Source organism: Camelus ferus, chromosome 15 (assembly GCF_009834535.1).
Source record: "Camelus ferus isolate YT-003-E chromosome 15, BCGSAC_Cfer_1.0, whole genome shotgun sequence".
Classification (NCBI taxonomy): Eukaryota; Metazoa; Chordata; class Mammalia; order Artiodactyla; family Camelidae; genus Camelus; species Camelus ferus.
In genome coordinates this window covers 6,272,405-6,297,579 of record NC_045710.1, presented here as the reverse complement: position 1 = coordinate 6,297,579, position 25,175 = coordinate 6,272,405, and the positions used below count along the sequence as shown (strand labels likewise).

The window sequence follows — 25,175 nt, the reverse complement described above, 5'->3', positions numbered from 1 at the left end:
AGACATGAACTTTGTAACAGTTTTCATTTTACTTTGTACACGGTCTTTCAGATTTGCCATAGACTTTTGCCTTGCACGTGGCAAAACGCCAGAAATGATTGAAGAAAAAGAAGTGTTAAGATCCAGGCAAGAAATGATTAACCAGGAAAAGCTCCAACAGCTCCACACAGTCAGGGCTGTCACTGAGTGAGACTCGATTTTTCGATTTCAAGATATGCTACTTTAAATAGGTGGGGGTAGGGAAGATACCCTCCCTAGCGAGGTCTGTTTCTTAAAGTACTGCATACTATTTAAAGTAGTCTCAAGTCTCAGAAGAAAGATCAATGACAATCGCATCTCTTAGACGAAGCAACAACTGAAACTTTGGTCTTTGACCGTTTGTTTTAAAGCAACACTCAGACGTTGTCAATTTTACCTCACTTCCGCATGCAGCTCCAGGAAATGGATGTTTTTATTGGTAGTTTTATATCTGATAAAGCCATTATCACATCTCACAAAATTATCAATAATTCCTTGGTATCCTCTAATACCCAATTCACATGCCAGTTTCGGGTAATCAGTATTTGAAATACTTGGGATTGCTGTCCCAGGCACCATGTGCTTTTTATCTTTAGCTCCTATTATATCCTGTAGGTACAGGAACCATAAAGCATAACCAGAAACTATGACTTCATTTTCTGTTGAACTACCACGAGGCAAGGGGGAAAAGTCACCCATCCTCCCCTTCACCGCCTCCCACCTCTGAGTCATTCAGGCATGCCCTGTCCTCCCCTACATCGGGTTTCTACTGCTCTGACTTTACAAAGGAGGAAGCAGGGGCAGAAGTCTACGTGGTTCTGCTGGGCGGTCAGGCTGGGCGGAGACAGCCGGGCCAGGCTTCTGGTCTGCAGTGCCTCCTCTCTTGTCCGCGTACAGGAGAGGGAAGGGTCGGGCCCGACCAGGCGGCCCAGTCACCAGAAGACAGGACGCCGCAGCAGCCGCCCAGCGCGGAGCGCTGGGATCCTCCCAGGATCGTCCCTTTTTCCCCCTGGCGCCCGTTTTGACAGCTACTCCACGATTGGTCCGTGAGACAGGCCCCGCCCCCAACTTCCGAGAGGCTGCGCTCATCCAGTGTTTTGGGATTCCAGCCCCGGCCACCGCAAGCCCCGCCCCCGTTTCCGGCGGCCGGACCCCGAGTGGTTTCCTGTCCACCGTCGCTCGCGGGCGGGTGTGGTGACCTCTAAGGGGCCCCTCACCCACCCCCAGGTAGAGTCACTGCGGCCCGAGGAGCTCAAGTGATTTTCCCAAAGCCACTCATCACTATTCAGTCACCATGCTGGGGACCGTCGTAATAATGCTAATACCGATAACGCCCCAGCCACTGGGCACCTGGACCAGGTGATTTACACGTTTAATCCAGACGACAGTGTGAGGTAGGTATTTTTAGCCCTGTTCTTCGGATGAGACTAAGGCCTGAGAGTCAAGGAGACTGCCCAAAGTCACACAGCTCCTTAAACTTCATAGCTAGAAATTTTCTCTCCCAACTTTTTATTAAGAATGTTTTTAACACACAGAAAAATGGAAAGAGTTCTACAGTGTTCACCCATCACCTAGGATTCAACTGTTGTTTCTCTTTTACCATATTTGCTTTTTCCCCCTCTATGGTGTGTGAGGCTTTTGTTTTTTCTGGATCATTGGAAAGTGAGGTGTAGATAGGACACCTCATTCCTAGATATTTCAGCATATTACAACATGCAGCTCCTACAAATAAGGGCGTTCTCTAACGTAACTGCAATACCATATTCAGTCCTAAGAAAACTAACATTAGTTCTCTAATACCACCTAATATCTAGCGCATAATCAAATTTTCCCAGTCATTTCAAATATGCCTTTTTGTTTGTTCATTTTTGATGCAGGATCCTATTAAATGGATGGATTACATTTGGTTATTGTATCTTTGTAGTCTCTTAATTTGAACAACTCCTCCACTTTTTTTTCCCCCATGACATTGACTTTTTGAAGTTCAGGCCAGTTTTCTTGTAGAATGTCCTGCATTCTGTGTTTGCCTGATGTGTCTTCAGTGTCATTTAACTTGTTCTTCTAATCCCTGTATTTACTGTAAACTGGAAGTTAGAGTTAAAAGCTTTACTAGATTTAGCTAATTTTTTGTGGGTATGCTAAAATACACATTCGCTAAAATTTACCATTTGAACAATTTTCAGGTGTGCAATTCAGTGGCATTAAGCACATTCACAGCATGCAGCCATCACCACCATCCATCTCCAGAACTTTTTATCATCCCAAACGGGAACTCTGTCCCCATGAAACACTAGCTTCCCATTCCTGCCTCCCATTCTTGTAGGCATCTTGTTCTACTTTCTGTCTATGTGACCTCCTACAAGTGCAATCTTACAATATTTGTCCTTTTGTGTCTGGCTTGTTTCACTTAGCATAATGTCTTCAAGGTTCATCCATGTTGTAGCCTGTGTCAAAATTTCATTCCTTTTTAAGGCTGGATGATATTCCACTGGGTGGCTATCCCTCAGCTTGTTTATGAGATTTCCTTTCTGCAGCCCATCAGCCATTCCCTCCATGGAGTTCTTTTGTTTCCCAACCACCAGGAAGCAAGGTCAACCCTCCTCAAAACTGAGCTAATCTCTGTGTGGCTCCAGAGCATCTCCTTTCTCTTTCTGAACTTGACATTCCCTTTTCAGACCTTCAGGGTGCGCAGAGTCCTTTGTTGAGGAAAAAGCATCCTCAGAGAGCAGGAAGACACAATACTTCATCCCAAGTGTGACTTGTTAGCTGTGGGATTTCAGAGCGAGGCAGTGGGCTGAGGGTGGGGTTGGGTCAGCCTCCCTGTGCCCTCCAGTCCCTCTGCGAACCCCAGAAAGCTTGCCAAGGGACCTCTCTCTCCACATCTCCTCCTGTGGAAGCACACCATCTTACACGGGGGCCCTGTTTTTCCCTTCCTCCTCCCAGCAGGGCCTTTACCTGCTCTTCTGTCAGCCCTGCTCTGGTCTTCCTTCGCCTGGGTCCCCTCCCCTGAAGGCTGTGTTTCTGCCCCTCCCAGGCTTTGTCTGAAGGAGGGGATTTCCCACAGATTGACTTGAAAAAGAGACAAATAAGTCAGAATGTAAGGCCATGATTTTGCAGGCTCGGGGTTAATTTATTTCCTTACCAAGTTCAGTTTTCAGTTGGCTTGTTTCTGAATAATTTCTTCTCTAATAGTTTGCTTCCCTGGATAAGGAGGCCGCAATATTGACTTCTAAGTACAGTGGGGTGTGTGTGTGTTGAGGAATGGGGGTGCAGCCAGCTTTAATGTTTAATGTTATTCTGAACTGGTAGACATAGAGCAACCTATGCTAACAGGACGCAAGTCCTGCCATTAGTGAGTGAGTAGGGGGCTGAGGGGGAGGAACAGCGTGGTCAGCTCCAGCACGGAGATGAAACTCCCCAGGCTACTCTCACCAGCCACCACCTTAGCTAAATAATAACTTTAGGAGAAAGAGAAGCAAAACCCAGGAAAACCAGCCCTACAAAGCCCTGATGATTCACTTCCGAGATGCCAGTGCTTAGTAGACTAGATCCGTGTAGTGCAATAGAAGGACCAACACTGGATTCAGGTCTGAATACATGACCTGAGATGACCTTGGACAAGTCACTTGATATTTCTGAGCCTGTTGCTTTACTGATAAAATGGGTGTGATAATTTCCACCTCACAGGTTGAACCTAAGGATTAAATGGGGTAGGATATTTAGTTCAGTCCTTTCCACTTAGTGAGCCTAGCTGATGTCTCTTAGTTCATTGGGATATAAAATTTCCATTACTCCAATGTGTTTTTCTTAGTTTCCTATTTTCGGTTTGTTTCCAGGTCCTCACTTACCCACAGCCCTGGAGTCACTATTCCAGCTCCTTCTCTCTCCGTCTCTCTTCTGTCTCGTCCCCACCACCACCAGAGAATTCCTCAGTGCAGGTGAGCAAAGCAGAAGCAGCGCTTAGCACCCCAGCCAGAGGGCCCTGCGGCACCTCCTGGCCATCACGAATCGGGGCCAGGCTCGAGTGGAGAACCAGGCCCAAGTGTCTCAACAAAGCCCCTGGGCCTCCTGGCCTAATTCCTAGTCCCACTGAAGCGTCAGTCCCCTGACGTTCTGACCTGAGGCCTGTCCTAACAAGCCAGGTCCGATGAGATCGTGCTGAAGGGCGCCATCTTCCCACAGGCCTGGCTGCGCAGCACGTGCCTGTCCCAGGCGGCCCCTTGACGACTTTCTGCAGCCTGGTGTGGCTGGTGTGCTGTAGGGCTGCCTCATCGCTCCGAGGCATTGCCCATTCTGTCCGAGGGGCCCTCCTAGGCCGTCAGGTTGAGCGTGGGGACAGGGAGGAAGGAGGCAGGTGCTGGGGAGTGGGTTGGTTGAATTAAAGAATGAGGAAGAAGGGACAGAATGGCTTAGAGGTCTTAAACCTAGACTGTGACTCCCAGCTTCCCCACTGGCTAATGAACATCAGTTTCCCCAGTAGTAAAACAGGCATAATAACCGTATCTAGAACCTACTGCATAGGATGGTTGTGCGGATTAATTTGAGTTGTTACATGTAAAACACTCATGAAACTTCCCAGAACATCAAAAGCAGTAATAAATATAAGTTGCCATTAGTATAATTTGTCTAACGAGTCTCTTGTAATAAACATGAAGGCCAGCTGCAGTTTTTCACCGTTATAACAACGCTGCAGTGTACGTCTTCGTGTTTCCTAGAAGTAGAGTTACTGGGTCGAATGGTGTAAACATGTGAAATTTAGAGAAGTGCCAACAAGCTGCCTGTTAGCATGCTGGCCAATCGCCATCGCTGGCAGTGTCTGGGAGTGGACTTTTCTCTGCATCCAGCCAATCGCCATCGCTGGCAGTGTCTGGGAGTGGACTTTTCTCTGCACCTCTGTCAGTCTTCATGGATGGAGACTTACATTTCTTTGTCTGAATCTGAATGTATTTGACTATGAGTGAGATTGAATATGGACATACAAACATTTATATTTCTTCCCTGAGTTTCCTGATATTTGTCTACTTATTGATTGGGCTATTTATTTTATTTTATTTTATTTTTTAAAAATTTTAGTGGAGAGGCAATTAGATTTTTATTTATTTATTTTAGAGGAGGTACTGGGGATTGAACCCAGGACCTTGTGTATGCTAAGCATGTGCTGTACCACTTGAGCTGTACCCTCCCCACTGAGCTATTTATTTTCATACTGATTTATAGGAATTCTATATGTTATGCTTGGATGGTACGTCTTTTTCTATTATATATGTTGCAGTTATATTTCCTGGTTTTTCATTTGTGTTTTTCCCCTTTTTTCCCCTAAATTATAACTTCATTTTGAAAGAATTTAAGACACAAGAAGTTGCAAAATTAGTACAGAGAGTTCCTGCATACCTTTCCCCCAGGTTCCCTTAATATCTTACATAACCATCAGTGGATTGTTAAAATCAGGAAGTTGACGTTGTTGCAATCCTATTAAGTAAATTACGAACCTTATTTGGATTTCACCAGTTTCTATGTGCACTGGCGTGTGTGCATACGTGTATGTGCATACACAGTTCTTGGAAATTTTATCATATGTGTAGATTTGAATAATCATCGCCAAATCAGGATACAGAACTCTCCCATCACCAGAAAGAAAATCCCTGTGCTATTTCTTAATAGTCACACCCTCCCTCAACTCCAACTCCTCGCAACCACCAATCTGGTCTCCATCCCCGCAATTTTGTCACTTAGAAATGTGGTATAAGTGGAATCACAGTGTGTAACCCTTGGAGATTGGCTTTTTTTCACTCAATGTAATGCCCTTGAGATGCCCCAGGTTGCTGAGTGGATCAGTAGTTTGCTCCCTTTCATTACCGAGTGGTGTCCGTGGTGTGGATGAGCCACCGGGTGCAAGATATCTGGGTTGTCTCCAGGTCTGAGCTAGTGCAGCGCAAGCTGTTAGGAATGTTTGCGTGCAGGTTCTGGTGTGAACGTACATTTTTATTTCTCTGGGGTAGATACTCAGAGGTGTCATTGCTGGGTCACGTGGTGAGTATATGTTTAACTTTGCAAGAAACTCTTGTGCAGAGTGGTTGTGCCATTTACAGCCTCACCAGCAAAGAACGAGAGCTCCAATCGCTCCACTTCCTCACAAGCACTTGGTGTTACCTGCGTTTCATTATTTTAGCCGTTCTAATAGGCGTGTGGCATTGTCTTATCAGAGCTTTAATTTATATTTTCCTCATATTGAACATCTTTTCCTGTGCATTTATTTTCAGTCCATGTCTCCTTCTTGTGGAAGTGTCTCTTCAAGTCTTTTGCTCCTTTCGAATTCATTGGCTCTTGACTGGGGGTGATGAATGCCAGGAGACATCAGCAATGTCTGGAGACATTTTTGGTTATTTCTTACTGTTGAGTTTAGAGCGTTCTTTATTATATTTTGGATGCCAAGTCCTTTGTTGGATATACAGTTTGCAAATATTTTTCCCCAGTCTGGGGCTTGTTCGTTTATTGTTTAATATCATTTACTGGTGTCTTTTACCATTCAAAAGTTTATGTTTTTTTAAAACTTTATTTTATTTATTTTCTTTTTTATAGAGGCACTAGGGATTGAACCCAAGACCTCGCACAGACTAGACACGCACTATACTGCTGAGCTATTCCTGCCCCCAAGAAGTTTACAAATTTTTATATGGTAAACTGTTAAACTTTTCCTTTTCTGGTTTCTGGTTTTGCTGTCCTGCTCAAACACCACACGAAGATACATTTTCTCATAGAACATTGATAGCCTGTTTTTCACATTTAAATCTCCAATCTGCTGAATAAGGCTGAGACCAAGCTCAACTTTTTTTTAAAATTGATAGCTAATTATTCTAAAATTCTTACTGAATAATCCATCTATCCTTTCTATTCTAATTCTAAATGTTTCTTTATCCTTTAGAATACAATACTAAATTTCCATAGGTACATGATCTATTTCTGGATTCTCAGTTATGTTTCACTGATCTATCACAGACCTGCTCCATATTCTTTTAATTATTGTTGTTATATAATTGATTTTTTATGTCTCTAGGGTATGACTGTCTCATTAATATTCTTTTATTCAAAAATTTCTAGGCTATTCTTTTTTTTTAACATTTTTTATTGATTTATAATCATTTTACAATGTTGTGTCAAATTCCAGTGTTCAGCACAATTTTTCAGTCATACATGGATATATCACACTCATTGTCACATTTTTTTCTCTGTGAGCTACCATAACATTTATTTCTAGGCTATTCTTGAAGTTACTTGTCTAGATGAATTTTATAATTTATATGTCAAGCTCCAAATTAAAGTAAACTAAAAACATAATGGAATTTTTAAGTTATAATTGCATTGAGTTTATAGATTATTTGGGGGAAAATAATATCTTACCATGTCTTCCCATTCATGAACATGGTATACTTCTTCATTAAGGTTTTGTTCAAAGACCACCATCTGGGTTTTATAATACTCTTCTTGTAGGTTTTACACGTTTCTTGTAGGGTTTAATTCTCGATATCTTTATAGCTTAGCACTTGGTCCTTCTTTATGTTCTGTGGCCATTACACGCTGACTCCCACTTAGAGCCATTGCAGTAGCTGTTCTCAGGGCCTGAGATGCCCTTTCTCCTGACCTCTTTCATGGCTGACTCACTCCCCTCATTCAGACATCAGCCTCATGTCACCTGTTGGTCACTCATGAACACACCACCCTATTTTAATGTTTTGCATAACACTTATCAGTCTCTGAAGTTTTTCTTTTTAGAATGTAAGCTCACAAGAATCAGGACCCATCAAGCTGTGTTTATGGCTGCATTCCCAGCACGGGATCCCAGTATGTCCTTGATGAATGTTATTGAATAAATGACAGGAAAGTGAATCAAGCATATCTATGATTTGGCTTAACTTCACTCCCTTTATCCCAAAGTATCTGTTGATGTTTGACACACATTTTTTATTATGTTAAATAAATTTCATTATTTTCCTAGGTCACAGTGAGTTTTTATGAGGAATGTTGAATTTAATCAAAAACTCTTTTGGCATCTGCCAATAACATTGGGTGATTTTTCTCCTTAAGTTTATTGATGCAATTTGCTACATTGCATCTAGACTGATATTAATGATAACAGCAACTCATACACAGCATGTACTGCACATACTTACCTTCCTAAACACTTTTTGTATTTACATATTTTAACTTATAACAACCCCATGAGGTAGGTACATCATCATCCCCATTTTACATATGAAGGAAGTGAAACAGACAGGTTAGGTAACTTACCCAAAATCAAACAGGTGGAACCAAATTTGAACCTCTTCAGTCTTGTTCCTGAATCTGTGCTTTTAACTACAAAGTTAGTCTCTGTCAGTCTTTTATTCTTTTATTACTCTACTGGAACCAGTAGGATTATTTAGGTTTTGCATCATTTATAAATAAAAGTGTTAATCTTTTATTATATTCTCTATTCTTACATAGTTTGGAATTCAAGTAATTTCATTAGAATAAAATTAAGAATTTTTACATATTTTTCTTTGCTGTGATATAATTTAAAAGATCTATTTGTTGTAAGTTTGATAGAATTTGCCTGTAAAAACTATCAAGGATTGCCACCTTTTTTGTGCAGAGGGAGGTGAACATTTGACAGCTTTTCCACTTCCTCCTATGAGGTGAATATATTCAGTGTTTCTATCTGTACCTCAGTTAGGGGTCAGTTGAGAATAAAAGAAACTACTGTAGCTAATTTAAGCGGAAGAGGATTTACTAAGGGGAATTAGTGCTTCTAAAATTATTGGAAGAGCTACAGGGATGAGCTCAAGGTTGGGCCTCCAGGAGCAACTCCCAAAACACTGTAGAACTGGTCCCCCAAGGGAGCTGCGACCAGTGCTGTGATCAGTGGACTTGGATCAGGAGCCCAGTGCCCCATTGCTAGGTTCTGGTCCACACTGCCTGCCACCAAGTGAATGCTCTATGCCCTTCCTCTTGACACCCATGTAACTATAAACTGCTATCTTTTTCTTTGAACTTCTAATTTCGAAATAATTTCAGATTTACAGAAAAATTACAAAGATATTACAGAAAGTTCCCATATACCCTCCATTTAGCTTCCCCTAATAATGACATCTTACATTTGTTAAAACTAAAAAAAAACAACAACAAAACAAAACAAAAAAACCCCACCACAGTGTCGGTGACAATGTTGGTGCTATACTATTAACTACAGACTTTATTCAGATTCTACTAGATTTCTCACCTAGGTCCTTTCTCTGTTCTAGGATCCAATCCAGGATCCCACATTGCATTTAGCAATTTTAAAGACTGAAATCATTAATGTCCTTACATATTCTTTTGAGTATGCTTTGTACAAATCCCACAGATTTTAACAGGTGGCAACCTCATTTTTGTATTTTTTCTAAATAGTTTGAAATTTTGGTTTTTATTTCTACCTTCATCTGAATTATTTAGAAGGTCAAAAATGTTAATTATTCATGTTGGTTTGATTTCAGTTTTGAATATCCTTTAGTTTCCAGTCTCTGTTTTTATTGCATGGTGGTTAAAAAATGTGGCATGTACTTTTTCTTTTCTTTCTCATTACAAAAAAATTTTTTAAGTGTAGAGAATCTAATTTTTAATTTTTTGAGAAACTGCCATATTGTTCTCCAAAGCGCCTGCACCATTTCACATTCCCACCAAGAGTGCACAAGGGTTCCAATTCCTCTACATTCTCACCAACACTTATCTTATTTTTTTTAATAATTGTTATTGTGGTTTTGATGTACCTTTCCAGCACTAACTTTTATGGGAGTATTTTAACAGGGGGAACAATGTAGAGTTTGGAACAAAATTAATATTGTTATCTGCTGCATATCACATAACCCTGCTTAGCAAAAAAGCTGAAAAAGTTTGAGAAGAGACCAGATTCATTTGAGGTGGCACATGTAAATGGAGGGCCGTGACTTTAGTGTGTGGCCTTTGGAGTCAGACATACAGAGGCTGATCCTCCCTGCCGCATCCTGGCTATGTAACTGGACCGGCTGCTCTGTCACCGAGCTTTACTTCCCTCATCTGTAAAATGGGGTACTCGTACTGCGGTAGGATGTTATTAAATCAGAGAATTCACGGCAGATCTAGCTGAGTGCCTGGCACAGCGTAATTCTCAATAAATGTTAGCTATTATGATGATTGTGAGCTTTGCTCCAGGGATTTCCAAGGCCCCCCTGTACCCACCATCCAAAAGCCCCACTGTGTTGCCTGATGAGCCCCAGGGAGGTGTCGCTGTCCCTCTCTCTGCCTGTGCCTGATGGGAGGCTTATCTTGGCTCAGCCCCATGCCATGCGGGGAGATTACAGAGGTTGGTGACTGGGCCTGGGAGATGCACGTTTTAAAAAACCTGCAGAATCACGCTTTGGGTGGGCTGACCTAACCCAAAGAGGCAAAAAAATATTCCAGAGAGACAGGGCAGGATGAGGTGGTGGAAAGTGTGGACAGGGGCGAGATTCCTGGGTTCCACACTCAGCGCTGGTCCTGATGCACTTTGATCTCATCTGTCCCATCTCACACGAGGCAGAAATCCAAGTCCTTACAAGGCCCTCGAGGCTCATGAGTTTAACTGGGTCACACGCTCATGCACTTCTGAGTTTAGAAACTACATCTAATAGAAGTAACAAGTTACTCATTTTTATTTTAAAAATCAATAAAATTACATAACCCTATCTTCTGCGACACTACTCTCTTTTTGTGTACTTAACGTGTCCTTTCTCCTTTAAGTACTGTAGTGAACTCACAGTCTTTCACAGACCTATTTTAGCAAATCATAAATATTGATATTGAAGTAGAACTGCCACATGATCCAGCAATCCCACTTCTAGGTATTTGTCTGAAGGAAATGAAAATATTAACTCGGAAAGATACACAGATATCTGTTCCCCCATGTTCACTGCAGCATTATTTGCAATAGCCAAGACGTGGAAACAATCTAAGTGTCTTTCAGTGGATGAATGACAAAGAAAATGTGGTATATACACACAGTGGAATATTACTCAGCCATAAAAAGAAGGAAATCCTGCCATTTGCAACAACATGGGTGGACCCTGAGGGCATTGTGCTAAGTGAACTAAGTCAGACAGAGAAACACAAATATTGTACAACCACATTTATATGTAGAACCTAAGGAAAAACCCTCATGGATACAAGGAACAGATTGGTGGTTGCCAGAGGGCTGGGGCAGGGGCTAGGGGAAGTGAGTGAAGGAGCTTAAAAGGTATAAACTTCCGGCTAGAAGATAAAGAAGTCCCGGGGATGTCATGTACAGCATGGTGATTGTTGTTAATGTCCTGTATCCTCTATCTGAAAGTTGCTCAGAGCAGATCTGAAAAGCTCTCATCACAAGAAAAAACAGCTGTAACTATGTGAGGTGATGGATTTACTGTGGTGATCATTCTGCAATACATACACATATCGAATCATTATACTGCACACCTGAAACGAATTTAATGTCAATCACACCTCAAAACAATAATAAATATCGGCACTGGTGCACAGCGAAGTCAGTGGGATGTTGGCAGTCCCTTGGTTCCTTCAGTGCCACCCTGATGTGTTAGATGGTCCTCTTGATTCCTGGGGGCAACAGGACGGTCCAGGCTCACCTGACTTACTTCCTGCCCCAAGACATGGAATCAGCTCTCCTCCCAAAGCTCAGTTCCTCCTGTTGGATGACAGTATGGAAGGGCCGACCTGGGTGTCCCTGGGGAGAAGGTGGGGCGCAAAAGGGCTGCTAGTGTTAACTCATTTTGTTTTGTTTTGTTTTAACTTTTTTTCTTTTGGGGAGGGAGGTAATTAGGTTTATTTATTTATGTATTTTTTCATAGAGGTCCCAGGACCTTGTGCATGCTAAGCAGGCACTCTACCGCTGAGCTGTACCCTCCCCGATGCCTGTTTTTAGCAGAAGCAGTCACTGGACAAGGGAAGTTTTCCCAAGGTAGTGAGTTCCCAATGTGTTTTCTAATTTTGCATATTGAGGGTTTTATCCGACTGAGTGTGTGTGCATGTGTGTGTGTGTGTATGTGTGTGTGTGTGCATGTGTGTGTGTATGTGTGTGTGCGTGCGTGTGTGTGTATATGTGTGTGTGCGTGTGTGTGTGTGCATGTGCGTGTGTGTGCGTGCGTGCGTGTGTGTATGTGTGTGTGTGCATGTGCGTGTGTGTGCGTGCGTGTGTGTGTATGTGTGTGTGTGTGTATGTGTGTGTGTGTGTATGTGTGTGTGTGTGTGTGTGCGTGTAAAGAGCTTCATGGACAATGAAGACGTTCTACTTCAGTGATGGTAAGGACAGTAAGCGATCAGGGAGGCCTGACTCAAGGCTGCCACAAACCCTGCTGGCCTTGGGGATGGTTTTATGGGCTCAGCATAGAGTATTTTCCCTTTGGGATTACAAGGTCCTGAGGCCGGGCACTATCGCCAGTTTTCTGGGCCCCACACACTCTGGGTTTTTGTCCCTCGTTTAAAGGGTCATCCAGTAATCACCCTCAAATACATCATGAGGTCTCACTAATCTCCCTTCTCCTATACTTGAATCTCCTCTTGTCTTTCCATCGCTGGCACCCTCCCTGGTCAGACCCTGGAAGGGCAGGAGCTTTCCAATGCTTCCCACTTGGGGAGCAGGACCCAAGTGATTCAGCTCATTGAAGCACCAACCCCCTCCTTAAATCCCACACCCCACCCACCGCCAGCTGCCCACCCCATCTCTCCCTCCCTGTTCCAGGCTACAGCCAGTCCTGCAATTTCTCTTGGCCCTGAGCCCTTCGCAGCCTGCCCCACCAACCCTGGGCTCTGCCCTCTGCTCCAGCACCATGGACCCGCGTGTCCCATGCTCACCATGCAGTTCTGCCCAGAAGCCCTTGCTCATCCAGCCCCTCGCCTCCTCCGTTCTCCTTCTGATTCTTGAGCACACAGCTCAGGCACATTTCTCTGGAGCCACCACTTGCCCTCCTCTTGCCCTGCACTGGGCTCTTATCCAGCCTGCTTTCCATCCTGCTTGTTTTTGGAGCCAAGCTCTCCAGTTGTTCTATCATTCCCTGACTCCTCATGAATTATTTTTTGCTTACATGTGGTAGTTGTTGGCAACCCAGAGCCCTGACCCACACCCACTGGAGCAAGCTGCCCCTTCTCCATGATGCTCCCAGGAGACCCCATTGGTGGCATTCTAACCCTCTGCTTAAGGATCTGTCCTCCACTCTAGACCATGAGCGCCTTGCATCTTACTGTCTCTGCATCCTCAGGGTCCAGCCCAGATGCTCAGTGTTCTGTCTCTAGCCTTGGCTGTGTCTGACCATGGCAATCCCAAGCAAGTGCTCTCTCTGCTGCCGCCTCTCTCTGACTGGGTTTCACCAACACTAGTTGCTCATCCATTAGAGCAGCTCTCTTTCTTCCTTCAGACCTTGGTTAAAGGAATTCCAAATCCAGTGTCATTGTCTGGAAGCCACAAGCAGGAATAATGGCTTTGACTTCAGTCCCCACACTATTCCTAAGAATGAGGAGGCAAAACCTCTTAAGAACCCAACACGTTTGTTTGCCTTTGGGCCGCACACGGGGGCTGCTTCAGCTGTGTGTGTTTCCAGTGGCTTGTCTTGGCTTTTTGGCAAAGGAAGAAATGGATCCAACCATTGACCCCTGGCTGCATTGCTGCTGTGTTTAGTGACCCCTGACGCCTTGAGACTTCTGCTGTCAGGGCCGTGTGACAGTGAGCCTGAGCAGTTCACCCTGCTTTCACAGAGACCCTGTGCGCCCCTTTAACTCTCCAGATGTAGGACCAAGAATAGCTTTTGTCTGCGATATTACGCCTAAGCCTGCGGAGAATGGCTCTTTGGGGCAGCTTGCACAGGGCCAGGGCTGGGTTTCGGAAGCACCAAGGACAGCTGCCTGCCCAGTTGGCTCTACAGGGTCCGCACAAGTCCATGGGAACACGATTTTCCCCTCTGAACACTGGTCTCTAAGAAGCACTCCTTGAATGAAGGTTCTGGGAAATGTTACCCCCTCAGTTCCCTCCTGGAGGTCCCGTTAGCAGATTGAGAGCCTGAGAATCCTGCAGGAAAGAACTCTGTTAACCTCATTGACCAAGACTGAAATTGGAACAGGTAGATGGTACCCTGGGATCCTGGGCCACCACCTGGCCTTCACCCTCGGGGTCTTCCTCAGCTACAGGAGGAGGTGTGGGAGGAAGACCCCACTCTGCTCTCACTGGCCTTTCCGGGAAGAGGGAGAAACCATTTCAAGGTCAACTTCTTTTTTCCAGCACCATGGATGCATTAAGAGAAAAAGCGTTTGAACTAAAGCAGGTATATACATATGTGTGTGTGTGTGTGTGTGTGTATAAACACTTCATTCCACTAAAAGCCCATCTCCACTCCAACGTGCCCACTCATCCTTGACCAGTGGTAAAGCTGATGATCGCTGACAATTACCGGGCACCTGCTGTGTGGTGTGTGTGCCCTGTCTTACAGTCACGGTTCTAACCGTTACCACCTTTAAGGATGTGCAGAGCACGCTCCTCAGCACATAACAGGCGCTCCACAAGTTGCATGGTACACCATGCTGTGTTTTCATCTTTGTGAGTTGATATAAAGGTCTTAGAAATCTCTGTATTTCCTACAGCCCTGAGTAGGCTGCCTGGCCCATGGTAGGACCTGATGAACAGTAAATTAAGGGTCATTGAAGGAACAGCCAGCGGTGCTGTGAAGTTGGGGGATGGAGCATGTCTCCTCAAATAAACATTCAATTCAAATCAAACAGTGTACTTTCCAAAGGGCATCGGTCAAGGCCCAAAGCTACGCTCACTTCCTTAACTTAAGGGCAGGGTGGCTGCCCCATGTAGAGGTTCTGGGAACCCTCACTCAGCTTGAACTGGGGTTATTGTCCTGGAAACGTTTACCACTAGTGGTCAGCAGGGGGCAGGCTTGGCCTTCGTGTCGCTAACAGGTTCTTTCCCTCCAGGCTAGAAGCCAAGCAGGAGGCACTCTCTGCTCTCCAGGTGAGAGCAATTGTGATATGAAAAAGGACTGAGAGACAGAGAAGGAGAAGGGAGCTCAGGCTTCACATGCCGAGGCTGAGAGCAGGGGCCTGGGGCAGAGCTGTTTTTTCCATAGATGACACCAGGCCACAGGTCTTTTACAAAGGAGACATGCTAATCCATTTTCTAGTTATTGATACAGTCATGCTGAGCATCCAAAAGGGCACGATTTTGGAAGCAGGCAGACCTCTGTGGAATTTCTCTTCTCCTCCAGCTGGTGTGACCCTGGGAAGCTACACACTCAGTGGGACAGCCACCTGGCTAAGGGGCTTTGCCTACGCACCTCGTTCAGTCCTCCGGCAGGATGCGGAGAAGGGCAGTGGTGTGTGACACACACCAGTTGTGTGACCCCAGGCGAGGTATTACCGCCTCTCCAGGCCTCAGCTTGCTCATCCGAAAGGATGGCATTTAGACCCTGTCATCGCTAGGTGTCCTTTGAGCTCTGTCCCATTCTGCTCTCATCCTATGATGAGTTCAGTGCCAGAAGGTGAAACCAAGTTGTGCAGTGCTTGAGAAGTTAGCCCTGCCCGTCTCGGTACAGTGGCCGGCGTGTCCCCCATCAGTGCTCACCGGGCTGATAGCAGCCTTTAGCTGATTATATATCCTCAGTTCAATTAACCAAACGTTTCTCATGAGCACTAGGGAATAACTGGCTTTCCCCATTAATTCTCTGGAAAAATGTCTTTTGGATTTTAAACCATCATCTTTTACCAGTGCATTTTGAGCCCACATCCTCTGAGTGCTTATTATGGGCCAGACCGTGTCGTGTGCTAATGGCTTGACATGAGTTACTGCATTTAATTTCATTCACTTTTCCGAGGGCGTGTATAGCTCAAGTGGTAGAGTACACAGTTAGCATGCATCGTCCTGGGTTTAATCCCCAGAATCTCCTCTAAGAATAAGTAAATAACTAAAAACCTACTTACCTCCCCCCACCAAAAAAACCCCTAAACTTTAAAAAATGACAGTTGAGTTTAAAACAAAAGAAAAAAATTTCATTCACTTCTCACAGCAACCTGACGAGGCAGGTGTTATTCATCCCCATTTGATGGATGAGGAAACTGAGGCACAGTGAGATTAAGCTACGCAGCTGATGCAGACCAGATTCACACCCGAATGTCTCCGTTCCCAAGGTGTCACTGCTCCACAAAGCTAACACTTGAGAACGGACTCCATTTCTGTGTTGGCCTTGGCTGGATGGTGTGCATGTGACCAGACATATTTCTGCTCTAGAGAAACAAACACTTTTGAAAGAAGAGTTTATGGATGGTTTGCCCTGCTTGACCCTGGAGAAGAAAAGTGGCCGTCACACCCCCTTCTCTCACACTAATCACTGATCAACAAGAGTTACTGAGGGCCAAGTACTAAGTCTAGTTGCTGGGGTCATTGCTAGGGACAGCAGGGAAAAAAACCCTGCCCCTGGGAGCTTATATTCCAGTAGGAGAAAAACAGAAGCAAACAATACACATAATTAATAAGTAAATTAAATTGTATGCTAGAAGGAGAAAGGGCTATGGAAAGAAAATTAGAGCAAAACAAAGAGAGTCTGAAGTGTAGGAGGGGAGATTTAATTTAAAATAAGCCTCCCCGTGATGATGAAATCGGGGGAGGGAGTGGGGATGAGAGAGGTGGATGGATTTGAGCTGTGCAGCTTTCTGAAAGAGTGACACACAGTCAGTGCAAAGGCCCTGAGGTGCATGTGTGTCTGGCCAGGTTGAGGATGAGCAAGGAGACCCAGGAGGCTGGAGAGGGATGGGAGAGGGCAATGGAGGTGGTCAGAAGTGGCCAGATTCTAGATATGTAATGAGAAGGCAGAACTAAGGGAGTTGCTGATGGTTTGAAGGTGAGGGTAGAGGAGTCGAGGAGGACCCCAAGTAAGGCTTTATCCAGATTTCCCAATTTTTCCCCCTCCTGTTGTTCTGTGATACAGGATCCCTCCCTGTGTTTTGTTGTCATGTCTCCTCACTCTCCTCCAATCCAGGATGGTTTCTTGATCTCCTTGGCTCCTCTCTCCTTTCTCCTTGGGCTCCAGGTCTGGGCAGGAGTCTGGGGCCAGGGTGGAGCTCGGGCCACCCGCCCAGGTAGCCCACCCCAGGAGAGGAGCGGTGAAAGCCGAGTCTCTCCCTAGCCTGGTCCCGGGCTCACTGCCGCTCTTAGCCCAGGGACTGCCAATCCCTGGTCACCATGGCCACTGCTGATCAACAGAGCTGGGTCTGGGAGGCAGCAAAACCTCCCCCTTGTGTTGCCTGTTTCTCCAACGAAGCACTGATGGCTAAGGAAAGGGTGGGTCCTCCTGAACCCATCAAAGCACTAACTCTGAAATTTACTCCTGAGGCTGAAGAACCCTGCAGCCAGTCAGGCGAGGCCCTTCTGCCCCTACCCACCCCCTCTCGCCCGGACCATTGACCCAGAGTTCCGCAAAGCACAGCCAGAGAGGGACCTGCTGCGGCTGCATTTTGGAGCTCAAACTACAGTAGTGCTGCTGGCCTCGTTCAAGTCAGGAAGAGCCTGATGGCCCGGTTATCATGGCAACCAAAGTTTGCTGTAAGGGCAGCTGGTGTTTAGATCTTATTTGGTCTTAGAGGTGCATGATGTCATGATGGTGGAGGCGCCACACCGAGTCAGATGACTCTCTCCCGCAGTTGGCTGCCAGAGGTGGGCATGCGGTTGCCAGGTCATACAAACTGAAAGCCGGAATGGGATCTTTTTAGGGGCTGGAAGATGCTGGTACAGCCATGGCCTGGGGAAGAGGCTCCTCAGAGGACAGGAGCATGTGCTTCAAAAGTGCCACCAAAGTCATTCGGGTAACCGTCTGCTGCTCTGCTGGTTAGGATGGCTCAGTGGTGACGGAGGCATGGCCAGGACCCGGGACACCTGGGCTCAGCATTAGGACAGGTGGTACGGGGGCAACAGGGGTTGCTGTGAGGCCACCAGAGGCCCTGGCATCATTAGCTGTGTGACTGTGGGCAAGTGTCTTGGCCTTGCTGAGCCCCAGTGCCCTGTCCATCAAATGGGAGACCACAGAATCTACTCCATGATGCTGCCAAGGGTTTAACCACCAGAACCTCAGAATGCCCAGGGCACCACAGCGCTCAATAAGTGACAGCTTGAAATCCTTGCTGGGGGACCCTGGATCAGGTACTTGTCCTTCAGGACTCTCTTCTGAGCATGCACTCCCCAGGGTGTCTTCCAGTGCCAGCTCCACACCCCCTCGTTTACCGTGTGCTCACCCTCACAGTGGCTGTCACACATCAGTGCCAGCAGAGGACCACACTGGCTGCACTCCAAGTGGCAGAGTGATGTTGGCGCTGGGAGGGGAGGTGGGCTGGGGCTGGAAAGCCATTGTTTAATTTAGGATTTCATTCCATGCCATATGCAGGACTCTTTATAAAAATCAGGTTGCTGTTTCCCCCACTATAGCAGTAAGCTAAGTACCCATGAGGGCATTTGGAAGGTGGCACTAGCTCTCATTTCCCTGCCCTCACCCCCGGGCACACCGAGCACCAGCCTGTGCCGTGCCTTCCACAGCTCCGTGCCTTCGCCTCTGCTTCTGAGACTCTCTGCTCAAAAGAAAAGTCCCCAGCTCTGGTGCTTTCTGCATGGTTTATTTCTTGACTTATTAACTCATGTAAATTCTCCTTCTGTATTTTGTACCTGTCATTTCACATTTCTCACTTCATTTTAATTATGTAACACAGCTGTCTCTCCCACTGGTCCCTGAGCTCCTTGAAGGCAAGGATCAGGAATCATTTCTTTGTAAATTCCCCAAGTGAATCACATGGTAAGTGCTTTACCAATGTTCGCAGAGTTGAATCAAATTGCATTTATATGGTGGGTATACGTGTTCAAACAGATTGACTTGCTTTTCTAACTATTTCATTTTGGGATACGTTTGCTTTCAGTTTAAATAATCAAAGCATTTGGATAAATATTCTTGAGTGGATTAAAAATAACTGAATATATTCCTAGTGTTGATTCTTGCAAAAAATTGAAAAGATTTTTTTCCTTTCATTTGTATCTGAATAAGAGAAAGAAGAAGGGAAGGGAAACGCTTTTAACATTTTATCTGTAAGGAAGAAATAAAATATAGAGGTAGAAAGTAAAGGTGACTTTCACATCTAGTTTCTGGTTCATATGCAAGAAGGAATTTAAAACCTGCGAAGGCTGGTTTGTCTACAAGAACCTTTCTACTTTGGGTTTCATAACTCCACAATCTCACTTGGGGCCCCAGGTGAGCATGCTGAGTTAGGTATGAAGGCAGAAATAAGTTACTAAAAATCGTAGGTGGTTAATAAGAAATTAAACAAAAAAGAAAAAAGAAAAGGAAAAAATCATAGGTGGTTAATATTAACTTCCTTTTCTTTCATGAATAAAGTCTATCATCTGGGACTAACGGGTGAAACTCAGAGGCCTTTCAGCTAAACCAGGGGTCCACATGCTTTCTGTAAAGGGCCGGATGGGAAGTATTTTAGGGTTTGTAGGACAGCTGGTCTCTGAAGCAACTATTAACCCTTCACACGCTACAAGTTTTAACTTTTCAGGAAATGTAGGAAAATACATTTGTTTCTTTTATTACTCAGAGATTTTATGTGACTTACTGTATGAGTTTGGGTTCTCAGAGAACCAGAACCAATAGGAGAGATATAAATATATTTAAGAGAAGACATGATAGGAACTGGATCACAGGATTATAGAGGCTGAGAGGTCCCACAATATGCTGTGTGCAGGTTGGAGTCCCAGGAAAGCTGGTGGTGTAATTCAGTCTGAGTTCAGAGGCCTGAGAATGAGAAGGACTGATGTCCACAGGCAGGAGAAGACAGTGCCCCAGCTCAGGTAGAGAGAGAATTCTGCCTTCCTCTACCTTTTTGTTGTCTTCAGACCATCAAGGGGTTGAATGGTACCCACTGGCATTGGTGAGGGTGGTCTTTTTCACTAAGTCTACAGAGTTAAATGCTAATCTCTTCTGGAAACACCCTCAAAGACACACCTAGAAATAATATTTTACCAGCTATCTGAGCAACCCTTAGCTCTGTCAAATTGACACAAAATTAACCATCACAACTACCATTAAAGCAACTCTTACTAAAAAAAAATTACAATCACAGTTTTAAAAAATCTCAGTTTCTAAGAATATCTTTAAGACTAACTTTATTATTCAACTTATTCATGTTTAAAATCCCCAGTGAGATAGAGTAGTGTGGACTCTGAAAACTGCAAACCTGACTCCCTTATTCTCCAGGGCCTAACGTGGTTCATGGAGACGAGTGTCAATTTCTTTCCCGTTTTTGTGTCAGTGAGGGCAGGCTCGATTATGCCACAGTAAGAAACACCCCCAGTAGAACTGTCTTGGGACAGCCAAGATTTAGTTCTTACCTAGTTCTTACCTAGGCTACTCGTCCATCACGAGCTGGCCAGGGGATCTGCTCCGGGTCCCCCCGTCTAAGACCCTGGCTGACAGAGCTGCCACCACCTTGTATGTGGCCAGTCACAGTGGCCGAGAAAGAAGTTGAGGGGCTCTTTCAGAATAATTAATTTTTCTACTCTGGAAGTGAGACACCCACTTTTGCTCGTAAGTCACTACCCAGAGGTTGTCCCAGGACCACCCAGTCCCAAGGAGGAGAAATGCGTCCCTACCAAACACCCAGGGGAAAGGTTTGGAGAGCAGCCGTGTCAGACTGTGGCATTCTAAATCTATCATATTTCTCTAGCTTCGTTTCTCCTCTGCGGCAGGACTAGTTTGTAAGAATATGATTAGGGATTTGTGCTTTGATCTTGTGTGTTTGTGTATGTGCACGTGCACAGGAATTAGGAAAAATTATTTGGCAAGAGAGAGTAAAAAAGTTACTTTAAAATGAGGCCATTTCCCTAATCACTGACATACTTCAAGCTCTGGGTCCATAGTGTCAGAGGAACTGGCCGGGCCTTAGCGAGCCCACGTGGCGCCTTCGTCTAGGAGGATGCAGCTCTGCCCACAGAGGACAGCTTGGTGAACGAAGCGTGGCCGAACTGCAGCCTCCACTTACTGCTTGATCGGGTACTTTTGTTCAGTGAACAACCTGTACAGCTCTACACAGTGAGCAACCTACTCATCTGTTTGAAAGTCCTGTGACCTGGGAACACCCTCAGTCCCAGGCAAATAGGAATGGTTTGTCACCCTGACGTGCATGGTAGCCCTGGGTACCAGCGTTGTCGTTACTTATACTCAGAGGTCAGCCTGTCTATTCTCCTAGGTTCCTCATTTATTTAAGTATAGCGAGCATAATGGAAAAAACCTGGGGACTAGACAGGCCTGGGCTCCAGTCCCAGCCCTGTTACTTAGTAGCTTTCAGACAGGCAGGTCCCCTGCTCTTCTGAGCATCAGCTTTGCATCCATAAAATGGAGGAAGGTAGCATCCACCTCAGAAGTTTGTTGAGAGCCACTGATATAAAGAAACCAGGGCAGAGCCTGGCAGCCTCTCAGGAAGTGGTGGTTGATGGCACAGAGGAGGAAGCTGCATTCCGGAGGACAAGAGATCCTTCCCGGCAGGAGGACCTGTACACACAGGCATCACTCAGTACAGTTGTGAGCAGGCTGGGACTCAACTCCACTTCACAGGTTAAAGAGCTGCGAACAAGAGAGCCGAGAGACTGAATGTTGAACCTGAGCTTTAAGCAGAGACCTCTGTTCCTTCAGCTGATTGATTCACTGCTTAATTCTCGGGTCTCCAGTGAGAAGTAGCCATCAGCATTTTCCCAGCTCTCTGGGATCACGGGCTGGTTCTGGGCAGAACTGGCCATCCAAACAGGGCAGCTCCCACACTGCAGAGTTGCCATTCATGATGAGGGGGTTTGAGCTTAAAGTCAGACATTTCGTGTCTGTTACACAGTCTTTTTCACCAGTGGTATTACAAAGATTAACTTCTGTGAGAAACAGGGCATGTTAGAGGCCACATTTGCCAAGCCTTCATTGCCTCCTCCCACTACGACCCCTCCTCCTGTCCTGCTACACAATTGCTTCAGGATGATCAATAACCCTAACAAAGCCTAGAGTCTGAGTATGCTTTGAGTGCCTCCAAATCTCCAACCCCAGACTGGGGGTACATGGAAAGGAGAATCACATGTGGCTTTCTGTGCAACAGATCTGCAAGGAGAAGGGAGCGGGTTCACTGAGGCCAGTGACTGTGGATACTGTTCTGCACAGTCATGATGTCTGCCCCGTCCACAGCCCCTGGGAAGGACAGTCCCTCCACACGAGCCATCACCATAGCTCAATGGACAGGTGTGGGCGCCTGAACCCAGAGGAGCCCAATTCCAAAGTGGCCAGCTTCCTGCCCTTACTAAACACCCTGCCCCCTACAGCTCCCCACTCCAGGTGAAAACTTGGCAGAAAAAGTCTTATTCACACAGTAGCAGAGGAAGCCACATCAGCAACCTGGTCCTTTTTTGTTACCCATGAATGGGGTGGGGTAGGGGACGATGCACTGTCCCTGTGAAGACCTTTAATCAGTCCTTTGGTTTATATTCCTACTCCCTGTTCCCACCTTTGGTCATACCTGCTGACCAAGTCCCAGAGCCTCGTCTGTTAGAAGGCTGACTCCCGTTTCCTCTCTAGCCTCTGACATCGTATCTTAGGTTGTAATTTCTCTTCGTGTTTCATCTGTTTCATCTGGCCACTTTCTACTATCAGCTTCCCATCTTCCAGACGTGTGTTGAAATCTCTTGTGATTTTCTCTCCCCTTTATAACTCCTTCCCTGTCCCTTTTCCCTTTCTGAACTTTTTTTTTTAAAAAAACTTCAATATCTTAATTTCAGGGGGAGTTGCAAAAAACAAGAGAAGCAAACTCTGCCTGATCTGTCATTTTGAACCAGACGCCCGTACGTGTCTCTTTAAGCACTGAGTACTGATCAACTCACGGAAAGTCTGCGTCACAAAGCCCGCTTTCCATCTTTTATTCAAATAGGGTATAAGTCATCCATGTTTTACTGCACATGTCAGAATTTTTTACCATGTTACAGAATAGGCCAAATCAATCATGATGTAAACATGCCAACTCTGAGGACTTACGATATATTTCTGAGTTAAATCTTACAAAGGAGTTCTGTAATTCATTAACAGTCCTTAATGAATGCTGTTGACTCTTCCTCCACCTCTCTCAGGGATGAAGCCAAGAAATCCAATGCAAAAGCTTGGAGCTCTGCAAGAAGACAATAGCAATTGTATAAGATACTGCTGTCGAAATGTATCAGCAATAATGGATAGCACTGTGGCTGTCTCAAGTTACTAAGCATTAAAAATAGAAACATGGCTTACCTGTGTTTCAAACGCTGTCTCATTTCTCATCTGAATATAAACACTATCCTTCTGCATATTCCTAATGACTGCACCTCTACCATCTCTCTCTCCTACGTAATAGCTAGTGATTCGTTGGAAACGGTGGGAAATTATAGAGGTTCTGAGCAGGGAGTGGAGATCTGGAGGGTCCCTGAAGATGGGCATTTGAGTCGGTCTTTGAAAGGGGGAGGGGGTTGGCAGCCCAACTGCAACGGGGGTGGTCCTCGTGCAGAGGTGAGGAGAGGAACTGCTTCAACCCCAGTTGCCAGGCTAGCCCTGTTGCCAAGGAAAACATCACTCAGAACACATCTTCTGCCAGAAGTATCAACAACTGCAGTTGCAGTTCTCTCCCAAAGTTTAATTTCTTCATTGCAAGGATATTCTTATTTTCCAGGGGTTAAGCAGCCAATTCCCAAGCTGGGCTTCACCCTCCACTCCCCTCACCAGCCACCACCACAATCACTGAATAATGAAGTCCTTTAGCTGGAGAGGTACGGCTGCCAGGATGCTTCCTGAAGAGGGATCAGACCCCACTTTCAATGTTCCAATATTCCCAGGACTTTGCCAACCCTTTGAGACAAAGAGATTTTTGTTTATTTCTAGAGATGATCTCAGGCGGCATTTGGTCATGTGGGAAAGCTTAGGTTGCTCAGTTGTTATGGGAAGCTTCTAATAGAATCAATCTGGGTTTTTCACACGAAGAGATGGAAGCCAGGTCTCTAAATGTAGCTGATTTTAAACACATTCCCAGAGTGGAAAGAATACAGGCTTTGGCAGTTCCGCTCACTGAAGCCAAGCGAGTCAGACAAGTCTGGGGAAACATGATTGGAATCAAGAGCGGTCAGAGAGATCAATTGCCCTGGGAGGTGAACACAGGGAGCTCTGGATATATTTAAACTATGAGTCACATGACTAGACTCTACTTAGGCAGAAGTAAAACATGTTTTGCTTTAAATGATTAAACTTAGTTGAACTTAGTACAGGAAAAATGTCTTTTCCCATCTGAAGATTTTTTCCCCAGGCTTAAAGAATTTCAAGATGAGATTTGTTTTCTTAAAGAGAAAGCTTATATCAACAGCTTCCAAATTGGACACATCTGTGGACTCAGAACACCCAAATGACATCAAATAATGTATCTGGCCCATATTCTACATCTGGATGGTTAAGACAGCATGTCAAAAAAATAAAAAAGGAAGAAAAGTTATAAATATTTCTCTGGTCTCTTGATAATAATACAAATGGATATGGACTTGAATCCCAGATTTATTCCATTTTCTTAGGCATAAAGGTTTTCAGTTTTGTTTTTTGTTTTGTTTTGTTTTTGAGGGGGGAGGGAAGTAATTGGGTTTATTTATTTATTTTTAGAAGAGGTACTGGGGATTGAACCCAGGACCTCATGCATGCTAAGCATGTGCTCTACCATTTGAACTATACCCTCCCCCCAGGCATAAAGTTTTTAATGCCTACTCCTGAAGTAATAAAATAGTAAAATTTCAAGTCTATGGATGGGAAAGTTTAACATTTTATTTTAACAATTTCATTTTAACAATTATTCTGCAATCCTGCCTGGATTTGGGTTAATGTCAAGATATGTGAGTTAAACCCTGGATATTTGAAGTGTCCTCCTTTGCAAGGGTTAGGTTTTGAGGGAGTGAGAGAAACCAAGTCTTAAATAAAATGCAAGCGCGACCAACAATAACGCCACTAGGTTTCAATTAGCTTTGGCCTGTTTCTTGTTCTTATTCGGGGATTGCTCTGCTTAAACATAATGAGCATTTTTCT

The 25,175-nt window shown here is 45.0% G+C and overlaps 1 long non-coding RNA gene across 1 annotated transcript; it reads left to right on the top strand.

The window, feature by feature from the left end:
- Window positions 1-754: 754 nt before the first annotated feature.
- LOC116668884 lies at window positions 755-23,214 on the top strand. Its single transcript, XR_004326113.1, has 3 exons — window positions 755-1,412; window positions 3,855-3,956; window positions 22,874-23,214. It is a non-coding gene; the product is annotated as an uncharacterized LOC116668884 (long non-coding RNA).
- The last annotated feature ends 1,961 nt before the right edge of the window (window positions 23,215-25,175 follow it).